At 36.4% G+C, this 16,552-nt stretch overlaps 1 pseudogene; it reads right to left on the bottom strand.

Moving 5' to 3' along the window:
- LOC121978607 overlaps window positions 1-10,328 on the bottom strand; it is a 34,382-nt pseudogene extending 24,054 nt beyond the window's left edge.
- Window positions 10,329-16,552: the final 6,224 nt, after the last annotated feature.

Below are 16,552 nucleotides of genomic sequence, written 5' to 3'. Positions count from 1 at the left end.
TCCTACGTAAACTTCTTCTTTTATTAGTTCATTTAGGAAGGCAGATTTAACGTCCATCTGATACAATCTGAACCCTTTGTGGGTTGCATAACTAAGTAACATTCTAATGGACTCTAATCTGGCTACTGGGGCAAAAGTTTCATCATAGTCAAGTCCTTCTACTTGACTAAACCCCTTAGCAACTAGTCTAACTTTATTTCTAGTAATTTCCCCAGTTCCACATAATTTGTTTCTAAATACCCATTTTGTTTCTATTATTTTCTTATTTTTAGGTGGTGGTACTAAGTCACAAACTTCATTACACTCAAATTGAGCTAGTTCTTCTTGCATAGCTATGGCCCAGTCTGGGTCAAGTAGGGATTTAGCTACGGTTTTGGGCTCAATTTTTGATATTAAAGATATTTGACTTAGGTTTTTAAAGGATAACCTAGTTTGAACCCTTGGTCTGGGTCACCAATTATTTGATCAGTTGGATGATTTGGATTGACTCTTATAGTTCTAGGAGGTTGACTCTCTTGAGGTTCTTCTTCTTCTTCATGATTTAGGAGTTGATTGGTTCCTTCTTGATTGCCTTGAATAAACTCAATTGGCTGGAGTTGGGTTTGTCCTAGGGTTTCTTTGGATTCCTCAAATTTTACATTTGTGGTTTCCTCAATTCTTAATGTAACTTTATCATATATTCTGTAACCCCTACTATTTAGTAAATATCCTACAAAGATTCCATTTTCTACTTTAGAAGCAAATTTTCCTAAGTGTTCTCTTATGTTTAGGATGAAGGCTAGACACCCAAATACTTTAAAATATTTTATATTGGGTTGTTTATTATAATATATTTCAAAAAAGGTTTTATTATGTCTTTTATTTAGTGTTGTTCTATTTTGTACATAGCAGGTTGTACTAACAGCTTCTGCCCAAAAATATTTAGATAGATCATATTCATTTAACATAGTTCTAGATGCTTTTAGTAGAGTTCTATTCTTTTTTTCTAAAATTCTATTTTGTTGAGGGGTTTTAGGATACGAAAATTCATGATGATATCCGTTTTCAAGACAGAATTTGTTAAAGTTATGATTTTTAAATTCTTCCCCATTGTCACTCCTAATTCTTTTAATCTTAAGATCTTTGTCATTTTCAACTTGTTTGCAAAATTTTGTAAAGATTTCAAAATTTTCATCTTTATTTTTTAAAAATTTTACTCAAGTGAACCTAAAATAGTCATCGATTATTACTAGATAATATAAACTTCCATTTATTGATTTGACCCAATGGGAGTCAAATAGGTCTAAGTGTAGGAGTTCTAATATAGAGCTAGTTTGTGATTGATTAGTTGGTTTGTGAGTGGATTTTGTTTGTTTACCTTGTTGACAAGCATTACATATGGTTGAGTCTAAGTTAGATAATTTTGGCAATCCTCTAACTAATCCATTTAATTTTCTTATATTTCTGAAATTTGTGTGTGACATCCTTCTATGTCATAACCAAGTTTCTTCTTTTTGTGTTAAATAACACTTAATTGAAGAAGTGGTTAAGTTAATTTCATAAATGTTGTCTTTTCTAAAACCTTTTAGACTTATAGTAGGATTATTTAGATGTTTGATTAAGCATTCTGTAGATAAGAACTTAACCTTATACCTAGTGTCACACAATTGACTTATACTTAGGAGATTATATTTGAAATTTTCAACAAGTAAAACATTTATAATAATGAAATCAATTTTTAATTCAATATTACCTATACCAATTACCTTGAGTTTGTCATTGTTTCCAAAGGCAACTGTTCCTAAGCTTTTGTAAGTGAGTTGAGTGAATTTGGTGTGATCTCCAGTCATATGTTTGGATTAACCACTGTCTAAAATCCACTTAGTTTTCTACAATAGGTAGGAATTAAAGTTAGTCTAAATTTTAGCCTTAGAGTCATTCTTTAAATTTTTTAAAAAAATTAAGTTAATTTAATTTATTTAAGTTTAGAAATATATATAAAAATAATTTTTAAAGTTAATTTTAAATAAGTTTTTAAGTTTAATTTTAAAATAAATTTTAAGTTTTAAAATAAGTTTTTAAGTTAGTAATAAAATTTGTAAGTTTAAAATAAAATTTTGATTTTAATTTTAAAATAAAATTTTAAATTAATAATAAAATTTTTATGTTTAATTTTAAAATAAAATTTTAAGTTAAAAATAAATTTTAAGTTTTAAAATAGATTTAAGTTTAAAATAAATTTTTAAAGTTAATTTTAAAATAAATTTTAGTTTAAAATAAATTTTTAAAGTTAATTTTCAAAATAAATTTTTAAGTGTAAATTTTTTTTTTTAAGTTAAAATAAATTTTTAAAGTTAATTTTTAAAATAAAATTTAAAGTTTTTTTTTTAAAAATTAAGTTTAAAATAAATTTTTAAAGTTAATTTTAAAATAAATTTTTTAAGTTTAATTTTAATTTAATTTTAATTTTAATTTTAATTTAATTTTAATTTTAATCCTTAGTCATCTCACTCGATCTAAATTGTCAATCAAGGAATCCTATAATTTTGTGAGATGAATTAGATTCGATTTTAGGGTTTGGTTTAACTTTGTGTTAGATTCAGGTTTAGTTTTGAGCTCAACAAATAGACATTCTTTGAATAAACTTCTGGGCTATGGTGAGTCACCTAGACATCATTAGAGTAACCATGCCTTCGAGGTTTTCCAAATAGTCCTATCCACTGAACTTAATACAAAACCTTGGTCTAACTAGTTAAGATCCTTAAGGGGTAGCTTCATCTAGTTTCACTTAGCCAAATGCACCAGGTCGAAGTCATATCTTCCTAGAGATGCATAGACTAAGCTTCCTTAACATACTATCATCCAAAACTTCACCAGTACAGTGGGTTAAGTTAAATTCGGTCCCTTTTTAACTAATCCTAATTACCCTGCCGGGTATATTTGTTTGGGTTACCCTATCGGGTAAGTTAGTTTTGGAGGTGCCAGCTATTTTGGAGCCTCCCCCTGCATTATTGGCCTTTAATTTAATTCTTAGTTTTAGGTTTATGTCTATTTCTTTTATAATTAAATTTGACTTGATGATATTCTGTGTTTTGGTTAGATTTTGAATTTCTTATTTTAGGCTTGTATTTAGGTTTTTGATTCGATTGATTTGATTTTATATAATATATTTTTTCTTTGGGTATGTAGTATTGGTTGAGTCCTACTTGCGTGGTTAAGCACGCTTTCGGAACCCAAGCTTTATTTGATTGTTTGTGTTGGGTTATTAATGATTTAAATATTTTATTTGAGCTTGACTTATAGCCAAGTCCAGTTTTATTGTTAATTGCTTTTTGATTATTTAAGATTAAATCTAAATTCTTGGATCTTGTTGTAAATTTTTCTAACATTTCTTTTAATTCGTCAATTTCTAATTTTAGTGTCAAATTTTCTTCCTCAAGCGTTAAATCTTGAGTTGGATTATTATTTGTAATTTGTTCCTTGAGGTTTTGATTTTCCTCAAGGAGCAATTTGTTTTCATTTTCTAATTTAACTAACTTACTATTTAAATAAGAAATAATTTTAAAGAACTTTCTATTTAAATTTAGGTATACCTCTTCGGGACCTTCGGAAATGAGTATGGACTCGTGGCGCGATTCGGGTTCAGACCCGTCTTCCGATTCGTCCTCCAATTCTGCTTCGCAGGCCATTAGTGCGAGGTAACTCTGGTGTTTCTAATCTTCGGCCTCTGATTCTTCCGAAGACGAGTCGTCCCACGTTGCTGTGAGGGCCTTCTTCTTGGTTGTCTTTTCATTCTTCAACCTTGGGCACTCGTTCTTGTAGTGCCCCTTCTTATTGCACCCGAAGCACTTCACGTTCCTTGGTTTGGTTGGGGAGTTGATCTTCTATTGGTCCTTTTTGCTGAAGCTTTTCTTTCTCCTGGTGAACACTTTTCTTGCCAGGTTCACCAGGTGCTCTTCATCTTCAGAGTTCTGGTCAGAATCTTCTGCGAGTTCAAGCTTGTTCTTCTTTTCCTTGGAGGAACCTGCAAATAGAGCAATACCTTTCTCGGATCCAGCGTTAGTTTATTCATATAGTTCTAATTCATAAAATAGTTCATCTAATTTTAACTTAGATAAATTCTTAGAAATTTTGTAAGCATCCACGATAGATGCCCACAAACTATTACATGGAAACACGTTTAATGCATACCTGATTAGATCGCGGTTTTCCATCTGGTGGCCTATCACGTGGAGTCCGTTGAGGATATCCTTGATCCTCGCGTGCAGCTGACTCGCCGTTTCTCCTTCCTGCATCTTTATATTAAATACTCTATTTAATAACAAATCGTGTTTCGTTACCTTAGCGTCGCTGGTTCCTTCGTGCAGCTCGATCAACTTGTCCCATAGCTCTTTCGCGTTCTGGTGCGGTCCTACCCGGTTCAGCTCTTCCCTTGTCAGTCCGCATTGTAGCGTGTTGATTTCCTTGTTCTCCGTCGACAATTTCTTCTTCATGTCTGGAGTCCACTGTTCCGGGTCTAGTGGATTTCCGGAGTTGTCAACTGGTGCTTTGTAGGCTTTTGTGATGCTGAACCATTGGTCGAAGTCTGTCTTCAGGTAGACTTCCATCATTTTTTCCAGTACGGAAAATCGTCCCCGTTGAATAGGGGAGGACGTACTGTGCTGAAGCCTTCAATCTGAGACATGATGACCCTGCACACAATAAAGCAACTACACAAGCAAAGTCTCAAGACTTGGTCTTAGATTAGTAGTGCGGGAAGAATTAAGAAAAATAAAAGGAACTAAATTGGTGTTGCACCAATTTAGATTTAATTACAATGGAAAAAATATTTCCAAAAAGGTAATAGTACTAGTTTGGAATTATGCGAAAAACTGAAAGCCGAAAAAAAAATAAAAAGGAAAGTTTCACCCCCTGTCTGATTGGTGGTTGCACCAAATCAGAGCGGTACCTGCTCTGATACCACTTGTTGGATCGTGAGTTTCACTAGAGGGGGGTGAATAGAAATTATAAATTTTCGAAAGAGTACGCAGCAGAAAGTACGAAAATGAAACAATGCTAACACGAGAACCTTTTACTTGGTTCGGAGCCTTTGGCGACTCCTACTCTAAGGCCTACACACAAGGGTGTATTTGGTGGGCAATTCACTAACAATTCGAAAGTTCATTACAAATTAAGTATAAAAATGCTAATGAAAATAATATCGACAGAAAGTGAAGAATAGAAAAAAAACAGCGCTTGGTCGGAGTGGCGTCGCAACGTCGTAGGAGCACAGGAGAGCAGATTTTGAGTTCTGAGTTGTGTCTTTAGCTCCAGCCTTCACCCTCCTTATATAGGAGGTTCCGGGCGCCTGGAATGTGACATACCTCAGCCAATCAGGAAGCTCCATGTGGCAACACGCGTTGGGGATAAAATTTACATTCCGGGCTCTCAGATCCCTTCCGGGCGCTCAGACTCCGAGCGCCTGGGTCCTTCCGGGCACCTGGACCTCCGGGCGCCTGGACTCCATTTTCCAGCTTCTTCAATCCCTGCAATAAAATGTTAGTCCGGAGCATAAAATACAAAATGTATATCCTACAAAACAATGTGTTAGCACAGTTTATGATAAGAAAAAGAATAGTAATTAGATTTCGTCTCTTCGAGACCGGAATCTAGTCAAGATCTCGACTTAGAGTTTCGAAACGGTTCTAAGTCGGATCGATGCCTAAGTTCCCTTCCCGAGAATGCGTCCTCACAGTCACTCCCCTCCAGTAACTTACCTTCACCTACATGCCAGACGTCCGGTCAGTCCTTCGACCTGTCTGGACTTCGTGCCAGCTATTTGGTCAGCCCGTCGACTTAGCTGGACTTCGTGCCAAATGTCCGGTCCGCCCGTCGACCCGTTTGGACTTCGTGCCAGCTATCCGGTTGGCCCGTCGACCTACCTGGGCTTCGTGCCAGACATCCGGTTAGCCCGTCGACCTAACTGGACTTCTCCTGCACACTCGGTCAGAGTGTTAGATCACAAACAAAACTAATTTAACCTATTTTGTCATTCATCAAAACCTGGGTTAGACCGTTAGTGCTAACCGCACCAACATGAACATCGTTAGACCATTCCCAATGGAAACCCTTCAGCGAAGATTCCTACTCGTTGAAGTAGATTATTTTTCAAAATGGGTAGAGGTTGAGCCACTAGCAAAGATAACCGAACAGATGGTCATCAAGTTTATTTAGCAAAACATCTTGTGCCTGTTTAGCATCCCTCGTCAGCTCATCTCATACAATGGGAGGTAGTTCGCCAGATGGAGGCTCAGAGAGTGGTACGAAGGTTATGACATTCAGCAAGCCTTCATCTCAGTGGCTTACCCCCAGAGCAACGGCCAGGTAGAAGTCACCAAACAGGAGTTCCTCAGAGGCTTATGGGCTCAGCTTGACCACGTAGGAGGTATCTGGGTTTATAAACTCCTAGTGTCTTGTGGGCTCTTCGCACAACACCAAAGGAGGCGACTAGCATCACACCATTCCAACTGGTATACGACGGTGAGGCGGTGGTCCCCGTCGAGGTCGGAGTCGAATTTGACCGGGTGCAACTCTACTATGAGGGGAACGACAAGTGGATACTCATGGAGCTTGACTTGGTGGATGAAGTCCGGGATAAAGCCGTCATTCGGATCACGGAGTATAGACAACGAATGAAGTAAAACTATTATCGGAGGGTGATCCCAAGATCTTTCCATGTTGGTGATCTAGTGTGGAAAAGAATAAAGCAGTCGGAGACATCACCAAGTTCGAAGCCTCGTGGGTGGGACCTTAAAAGGTCGTGCAGAAGCTCAGCTCGGGAGCCTACTACTTGCAGGACGAGGAAGGAAGAAAGCTCGAATAACCTTGGAGTGTGAACCATCTCCAACCCTATAGGGTCGGGTGAGAGGTGCTTGAGTAAATACATATGTACTTGTGTAAATGTATGCCTTGTGGATGCAGGAAGAGAATGAATAAAAATCCCAAGTGTCCCAAACTCTTATACCGACCGACCAAGTTAAAAGTCGAGCGACGACTATAAACTTTTGTCTATGCACATCAATGGTCGAGCGACGACCTTAAACCCTAGTCTCCGTCAATGATTGAGCGACGACCTTAAACCCTAGTCTCCATCAACGATCGAGTGACGACCTTAAACCCTAGTCTTCATCAACGGTCGAGTGGCGACCTTAAACCATGGTCTACATCAGTGGTCGAGCGGTGACCTTAAACCCTTGTCGTCATCAACCGTTGAGCGACGATGTTAAACCCTCATCTATGCAAATCAACGGTCGAACGACGACCTTAAACCCTTGTCATCATCAACCATCTAGCGGCGACGTTAAACCCTCGTCTACGTAAATCAGCGGTCGAGCGACGACCTTAAACCCTGGTCTTCATCAACGATTGAGCGATGACCTTAAACCCTGGTCTACATCAGCGGTCGAGTGGTGACCTTAAACCCTTGTCGTCATCAACCATAGAACGATGACGTTAAACCCTCGTCTATGCAAATCAACAGTCGAGCGGCGACCTAAAACCCTTGTCGTCATCAACCGTTGAGCGGTGACGTTAAACCCTCTTCTACGCAAATCAACGGTCGAGCGGAGACCTTAAACCATGGTCTTCATCAATGGTCGAGTGGCAATCTTAAACCCTGGTCTACATCAGCAGTCGAGCGGTGACCTTAAACTCTTGTTATCATCAACCATCGAGCGGCAACATTAAACTCTCGTATACTTAAATCAATGGTCGAGCGGCGACCTTAAACCCTTGTTGTCATCAACCATCGAGCGGTGACATTAAACCCTCGTCTACACAAATTGATGGTTGAACGACGACCTTAAATCTTAATCTTTATCAACGATCGAGCGGTGACCTTAAACCCTAGTCTACATCAATGGTTGAGCGGTAACCTTAAACCCTTGTTATCATCAACCATCGAGCGGTGATGTTAAACCCTCATCTACGCAAATCAATAGTCGAACGACGATCTTAAACCCTAGTCTACATCAGGGGTCGAGCAGTGCCCTTAAACCCTGGTCTTTATCAAAGGTCGAGCGGCGACCTTAAACCCTGGTCTTCATCAACGATCGACCGTGACCTTAAACCCTGGTCTACATCAGCGGTCGAGCGGCGATCTTAAACCCTGGTCTTCATCAACAGTCGAGTGGTGACCTTAAACCTTGGTTTTCACCAACGGTCTAGCGACGACCTTAAACCATAGTCTTCATCGACGGTTGAGCGACGACCTTAAATGCAAGTTGACAAATCAACAGCCGAGCGACGACTATACACCCAAGTCTACAATGACTATGTCTGATCGGCCTATCTTAAACTAAATCTATGACAAGAGTAGCCGATCGATGAACATCTAAGCCAAGAATAAGGCTGGTCGGGACACATGCTGCTCTGAGAAGCAATAGTTTCTCTTGAAAAGGCCACTCAGCAGCGTTGAAGTGATCGCTTTGCATCTCAGGGACTATTTAAGTCACCAATCGGTAGGCCATGGAGCCGTACTTAGAATTTTCCCATAAAATAGTAAATGGCTCGTAGTCTTACTCAAGCCTGAACGGTAACACATGAATAAACAAGTGCCAAATCAAACAAGTGAGGAAATGCCGAACGGCGGTGCGGGGCAATGCTTCAATAAACATACTTGGACAAATAAAGGTATGCCGAACGGGCTAACTTGCACTAACACTTAGAAAATTTATACAAGATATCAAAGGGCAGTACAAAAAAGAGGCAAACTTCGTAAGAGGCAGGTTCACTTGAGATAGTCTAACATATCGTCGGGCAGCGACTCGATCAGCTTATCCTGGCTGATGACCTTATTGGTTAGAGTGGTAGGGATATGGCCACCATCCTTCAGCTAGTTGAGCATCCCATCGATGGCGAGGTTGAAAAGGTGAAGCGCCCGATCGATGAGCCAATCATTGAAAGGGTTCGAGCGGAGGTAGCCCCACTTTATAAGCTCGAACCGGCTTGATTCGGTGCCTTGATAAACCTCCAAAGCCGTGTGGGAGGCCTCTAATTCGGCTTTCATGGAAGCCAGCGGGCATCCTTAGTGCCCAACATTTCTTGCGCCACTGCTTGTTTAGCCGATCGACTCTCCTACTCAGCCTGCAGTGTTGCCTCCGCCTCCTTCAGACTCTGAGCCAGGACCCGAGCTTCTTTGTTCTTGAGTTCTAAATCCTCGATGGCTCGGAGCTTCCTGGTGTTGGTCGAGTGGATCTTCGCTTTGAAGGTGCTAGCCTACTTATTGAGCAACGCCATTTGCAAAGCCTGTTCGGTGCTTTTGCCCTTCTCTGCCTCTAGCAGCTCGGTGCTCTTTTACAGATCGGCCTTCAGTTGAGCGGCCTTAGTTGATAGCTACTCCACACGCATCTCTGAAGCTGCTGATTGACCGTTCGGAGCGTGCATCTACTGGACTTTGTGCTCCAAATAAGTGAACCTGTGACACATGGCTAGACTCTCTACCCAGAACTGCAATAGCAGGGAAATTGAAAGGGACGATCGGATAAAAAGAAGTACCGGGGCAGTGTACATATCCCAGTGGACATCTGGGTGTGACTGTTAGCAAGTTCCCCTGGAGAGATGACCATTGCACGGGCCCAGGCATCGACCCATATTTGTGCGAGTGGCCCCTGGATCCTTATCTGGTGCTCGGGGGTGTGGGATGCCACGTCATCTATACTACGCCACTTATCTGTCGGCAAATGGATAATCGTCATTATTTTCCTCTGGCTACTTGTGCTAGAGGGTTCCGAGGTCGCCCTGCTCACAGATCGGGACGAGGGGATCGGTCGGATTCTTGACACTTGGGCTACTGGTATAGATGGAGGTGGCATGAAGGCGAATGGCGGTGTACAAATGGTCCCTTGAGGTAGCCCAGACAAGGACGGTGTCTGATCGGATGAAAGTGAGGTGTGAAGCGCTGCCTCTGCTTGTTCGGGAGGAGTGGGAATAGATGTCTCGCCCCGCTTGGAGGATGGTCTCAAACCACCTCATGCTGGAGTCTGTAGGGTGAAAGTGGCAGAACCGGAGGATGCTTCCGCACGACATCTCTTGCGCTGTCGTAAGGGTTTGCTAGAAGTGGCTGACTCCGAAGCCACCGCGATCGGAAGCATCGACGGTCGTTCAGGAGGAAGGTCTGCTATAGTAGCCGCTCCGCTAGCAGCCGTCTGGCTGGCTCCCCCTCTGTTCTCCAGCGCTTACATTCCCTCGTTGTCACCGAGCAGATCCTCGTAGGAGCCGACCAGCTGCAAGCCATGGCTCTCCAGCTCGTCCATGGCCGCGGTGTTGATCTCCGTGTCCGTGAGCTTGCTCTTGTCACTGACACGAGGCATGGTCGACATGCGAATCGTACGGCAGAAGCTTCTACTGTCTTGTCAGGGATATGCATGTCCTGTTAAGGTATGGTGTTAAAAGTACTTTTCTGACAGGTCTCTTCATGGGACATATTAGAGAACGTGCCCACGCCTCAAGGAGCGTGCACGTCACCCACCAGGGCTCTATATAAAGGGGGTCCATCACCGTTGGAGGTACGTGTAATTCACTATTTGCGCCTACATTACTATTGCTCTACTTTCCTTCTACACTTCTGGTGACTGACTTGAGTGTCGGAGAGCTAACGTTAGGGACCACTTCCCTGGCTCAGCACTGAGGGGGCGTTTGGTTTAGGGGAATAGGAGTAGGGAATGGGAATGGGAATCATTGATTGTCATTGTTAATGTTTGGATTATAGGAATAGGAATGCAAATAAGGGAATGAATCCTTGAAATTGGGTAATAACTCATTCCCATGTACCTCCCCTTCAATGACTCATTACCCTATTTTCATCAATCAAAATATTCCCTTATTCCAAAAATACCCTTGACCTAAAACTAAAATTTTCTCCCTTAATATCAAATATCAAAATATATTTATTTATTTTTTCTTTCATATCACTTCTCTCTCCTTGTTCTCTCTCATCATATTTTCTCTCTCATCATTTTATCATACACTTTCTCTCTCCTTAATCTCTCCTATCACACTCTCTTTCCTTTTTTTTCTCATCACACTTTCTCTCTCATCATACTTTTTCTCTCATCATACTTTCTCTCTACTCAATCTCTTCCATTGCACTCTCTTCCTTCTTTTTCTCTCATCATACTTTCTCTCTCATCATACTTTCTCTCTCCTCAATCTCTCTTGTCACACTCCCTCCTTTTTTCCCCTCAACACACTTTCTCTCTCATCATACTTTCTCTCTCTTTAATCTCTCCCATCACTCACTGTTCTCTTTTTTTCTCATCACATTTTCTCTCTCATCATACTTTCTCTCTCATCAATCACTCTCTCCTCATTTTTCACATTACATTTTCTCTCTCTTCATCCTCTCCCATCATACTTTCTCTCACATCATATTTGCTCTCTCATCTTCTCTCATCATGCTCTCTCCTATCACACTCTTTTTTCTCATTTTCTCTCAGCACACTTTCTCTCTCTTCATTCTTTCTCATCACACTTTCTCTCTCATGAGACTTTCTCTCTCATCATTCTCTTTCATCATATTTTTCTCTTACATTCATCTTTCTCTCACATCTAATTTTTTTCTCTTATTTTCTTTTAAGGGTAAAAAAGGAAATTTTGATTTATTCCGATAGAAAATATGTAACTAACCAAACATTGCTTTTAAGAGTGATATCCATGCTCATACCCATTCCCATTCCACAATACAATGATTCCCATTCCGATTCCTATTCCTAGGAAAGAACCAAACGCCCCCTGACATTACCTGTTTTACAGAGCAGAGATAGATCTGCAGTCAGTAAGCGAAGCCACCACATCCCTAGTTTTCCACATTCCCACTTTCGACACACACATGGGGTGAATAGCTTCTAATTTTTTTTATTAGATTGCACAATGGAAATTGTTACTCTAAGACATAGAAGTAAGACTCTACCATCAATAAATCTTCTTCTTCTCAAATATCTTTTTAGAGACGGAGAAACCTATTACCAGGGATGGAGAGCTAAAAATTTTATATTGAGGAGACGAAAGATATGTATTTATATTAAAGGGAGGCGATGACCGTGTCATTACTTCGCATTTGCCTCTCTTTTACCGGCTCCGTACCAAACTATTAAAATCCCTATTTTTACAAATAATACTACAATAAAACTGTCACGTTCATGATTCAATTTATAAAATCATCATTCAACTTTCTAATCGGGTTTAAAATTTTTGTTTTAGTCTTTTCTTTTTATTTTCAATTTTTTATAATTAATTGTTTGTAGTTTCTGATTGAAATCAGATTAATGATATCTGATATCACTCCAGCTTTTTGTTCAATTATTTAGAGTTTAAGTTCAATTATTCTCAAATTTGAGCAAAAAGATTTAACACTATGATTTGTTTTCGTGATTATATTTAGGGGTGAGAAAAGATAGGTTAAATCTAATTTATTTTTTAAAAATAGTTTTTGTATTTATTTAGTTTGATTTTTCATTTTAAATTTCATAAATCCATTAAATCGATTGTAATTAGTTGATTAATATAATCTTAAATATTAAAGTATTTGTCACATGACTATTCTTTTTTATAAAAGATTTTAAGAATTTTTTATTTTTATAAATTAAACATGTAGAACAGTATTCACTTGGAATAGCTAATACGTGCCTAGAATAGTTAATATATATCTTGCGTGAAAAATAAATAAATTCTATAATGTTGCAAATTTAACTTATAATTTTAAGTTTAAACATCTATTCTCAAAAGAAGAATAAATTTAAACATCTAATTAAATAAATAACTTAAAGTAACACAATAATATGAGAATTGAAAGGGACCAGGAAAAAAGAGATTAACACAATTTATTTCTTTTGTTTTCTTTTTCATTTTAACTACTAAAAATTGCTTAATTAGTTTTCTAAATCATCATGTAACTAAATTTTTATTTGTGGTTTTACAAAATTTTAACTTTGTTTTAGGGTTCTAGCTAGGAGTTCTATCCTTTCAATTTTGAGGCACATCAAGCAAGTAATAATGACGATGAAATATCGATAATTAACTTTTATTCATGCTGAATCGAAAAGATCCTTAACATATTAGTTTTAAGCTACACAACAACAATTGTAACAGCCTGATCGGCCGCGCCGCGGTTCAGGTACGCAAAGGCCACAATGTGCAGCTTCACACTTCTGATCACACATATCTAGTGTTGGTGTACAACCGAGAGAATTGCACCCGATGTTGTCATCTAAAATCGTATATCCAGATCTTGCTTCAACTTCAGCTGCATAAAATCATCTTATTATTATCATCACTATATAGTTTAAGAGCCATCTAAATGGAAGAATTATATATATATATATATATATATATATATATATATATATATATATATATATATATATATATATATATATACTTACCTTCGTGTATATATATATATATATATATACTTACCTTCGTGCGAAAGGAGCACCAATGTGACTAAAACGAAGAAGACCAAAGTCGAGAGTTTAACAGCCATGTCTTCCTCAATTGGTTTCAAAGAAGTTTTTTTTTATATTCTCTAATTGTATATAGTGATCGATTTATATAGAGTTTAGAATCAAAAACTAAGATAATTTTTGGAAACTTTAAAATCATATATTTTCCCTTTTAAAATTTTTTAAATATCTTTTGCTTATGGAAACCAAACCTTGCCTTAATATTAAAAGATTATCAAGTTAGTGAATAATTGGTAGTATTAATATTACTATTTAGGAATATAATCAATAACCAAATCTATATTTTGAAGAACAAATTCAAGTCGATTATATATTTAGGGATTTATTTTAATTTTGGAGAATCATATGTTTAAATGGTAGCATTTCACACATGGAAGAATAAATTAATTAAGATGCCAATTTTAAATTTGTTTTTTGAATTATTAAAACATTAGTTAATTATATAAAACATTAGATTGGATTTTTTCCATTAATGGTGGGATAATTAACTATCAATTAATTAAAGAGTATAAGTTATTATAAAAAAGATCTGGCTAAAATTAAAAGAGTTTCAATATTATCAAAATAGCACCTTATTTTGAAATTCAGCAAAGCATTGTATATAATATTTGATCAGTTTTAATTAAATTTTAATCAATATTTGAGTAATTTTATTCAATATTAAAATAATTTTGATAATAATTACTTAGTAATTTTGAATTATGTTGAAATAGTTTTGCTAAAGGATGTTTTGTCAAGTAATTAAAGCGTATAAGTTATTATAATGAAAAGATCAGCAAAAATTAGAAGAGCATCATTTTTTTTAATATGATCAAAATTGCATCCCATTTTGAAATTGAGCAAAACAGCTTATATCGTACAAATTTTAATCATAAGTAATTTTATTTAATATTAAAATAATCATGATAAGAATTACTTAATAATTTTGAGTGAATAATTTTTACTAAAGGTTTTTTATTTAAAATAAAAGTATTTTCGTGATGTAGTGTGTCTTTTGATATTTTAAGAAAGTAGTGGACATTTCGATGATAATAAAAATAAAATGCCATTTAAAAAAAAATCTATTAATAATAAACACTATGTATAGATGGATACTTATTAAATTCTCAAAATTAAAAAAATCCATAAAATAGATACTATTCATGCCAAAATTAAATTAAAAGGCCAATTTAAATTTTGCATTTGTATTATAAAAAAGAAGTTTTTATTTTTGAAATGTGGGGAACTTTCATCAATTTAGTCAATGTAAAACACAATTAACAAAGATAAAAATCACTGAAATAATAGATAAAATAAATTTTACTTCATAATTTATAAAAAAAACTTAAACTAATTTAAATCAGTTTAAAATGGTTTTCATTAGTGACGAAAATGGTTCTCATCGCTGATTGGTTGAAATTTGTTCATTGTTTATTTGCGATGAAACACATTTTCGTCGCTGATCTTGTGACAAAACATATTTTCGTTGTTGATCAATGGCAAAAATGTATTTTGTCGTAAATCAACTACAAAATTTGTTCGTTACTCATTTGCGGTGAAAATCATATTCGTCGCTGATTCCGGATGTATTTTGCGACAACAAAATTCTTTGTAAAATTTATCGTAAATAACTTTTGTGACAATTTTTTTGTAAAATTCGTCAGAAAATTAGTAGTAAATGTGTGGATTTTTTTAGTGAATCTGAATTAACAGATACTTTGTCCTATTTATAGTAATTATAAATAATTATTCAAAAATGTCCCTTAGATTTTCATTAAGGTCGACGATAACGTCTTGCTGTTCATCAGTCATGGAGATTCTATATGCAAGGATAACATCTAGTTGTTTTGTTTTTATTTTTTAAAAAATATTATAATTTTTTTACGGACTGGCCCATATAGTTCATACAGGGATACTATCACAGATAAACATAGGTTAATTTTTAATAGATACAGAATATCCCTTAATTGGGATATTCCTGAAAAAATCATCAAAATGACATTTTCAATTTTTTGTCATAAATATTATATCGATTGAAATCATTGTGGCAAAAGATGAATACGTTCGTCTCCAGCGCCCCCGTCAGTCCGTCCTAGGGCCAACACGGAGGAGGTAAATCACGGACGACTACTAGTTTTTGGAATAGTGACTAACACATAAGGGAAGTATTTACCTCGGTTTTACCGAGATTCGAACCCAGATCTAATTATGATAACACCTCATGTGCTAACCACTAAATCTATCTGACGGGATTATATCGATTGAAATCATGAACCATTGATACATGTGTATATATATATATATTTACCTTCGCGTGAAAGGAGCACCAATGTGAAAATAAAAAGAATTTCTTGGAAACCAATCGAATAAGACATGACTCTTAAACTCTTGGCTTTCATCTTCCTTCTTCTAACAACATTGGTGCTCCTTCCACACGAACGCAAATATATATATATATATATATATATATATATATATATTTTTTTTTTTTGTCACGTATCAATAGTTCATCATTTCAATCGGTATATCATGTCTGATTGTCTTCCTCGATCTATATAGAGTTTATAATCGAAAACGAAGATAATTTTCCAATGAGCGCACTAGTCTCATTTTTTCGTAAGCCCATAGTTTGGGAATTTTTAAATCATTTTTTTCTTTTAAAATATTTAAAATATTTTTGCATATAGATATCATCAAACCTTGCCTTACTATATTTTTTGGCTTATGTTTGATCATTTTGGAAATTAAAAATAACATTAAAAAATAATTCTTCAGTTTCACTTTATTCCTACTCAAAATATGTTTTTATTAAAAAGTAGAAAATAATTAAATGGTAGTTTGGATGTATCAAAAAGAATACTATGCAATTTTAATAATTTCAAAACTAGTGGCAAAAATTAAGTAATTATTTATGAGTTAAGCAAGCTTTAATTATAAAACTATAAACTTTGGGTTACTTAATGATAATGATTAGTAATTACAGATGATATAAATAAAATGTGTTGCTATAAGATTATCAAGTCATGGAATAGTTGGTAGTATATGTTGGGACCGGTTCGAGAGATAGAGGAGAGATAAATAATTCATCGCGCTTG

Source organism: Zingiber officinale, chromosome 4B (genome assembly GCF_018446385.1).
Source record: "Zingiber officinale cultivar Zhangliang chromosome 4B, Zo_v1.1, whole genome shotgun sequence".
NCBI classification, from domain to species: domain Eukaryota; kingdom Viridiplantae; phylum Streptophyta; class Magnoliopsida; order Zingiberales; family Zingiberaceae; genus Zingiber; species Zingiber officinale.
This window is presented reverse-complemented; position numbering and strand designations above follow the sequence as displayed.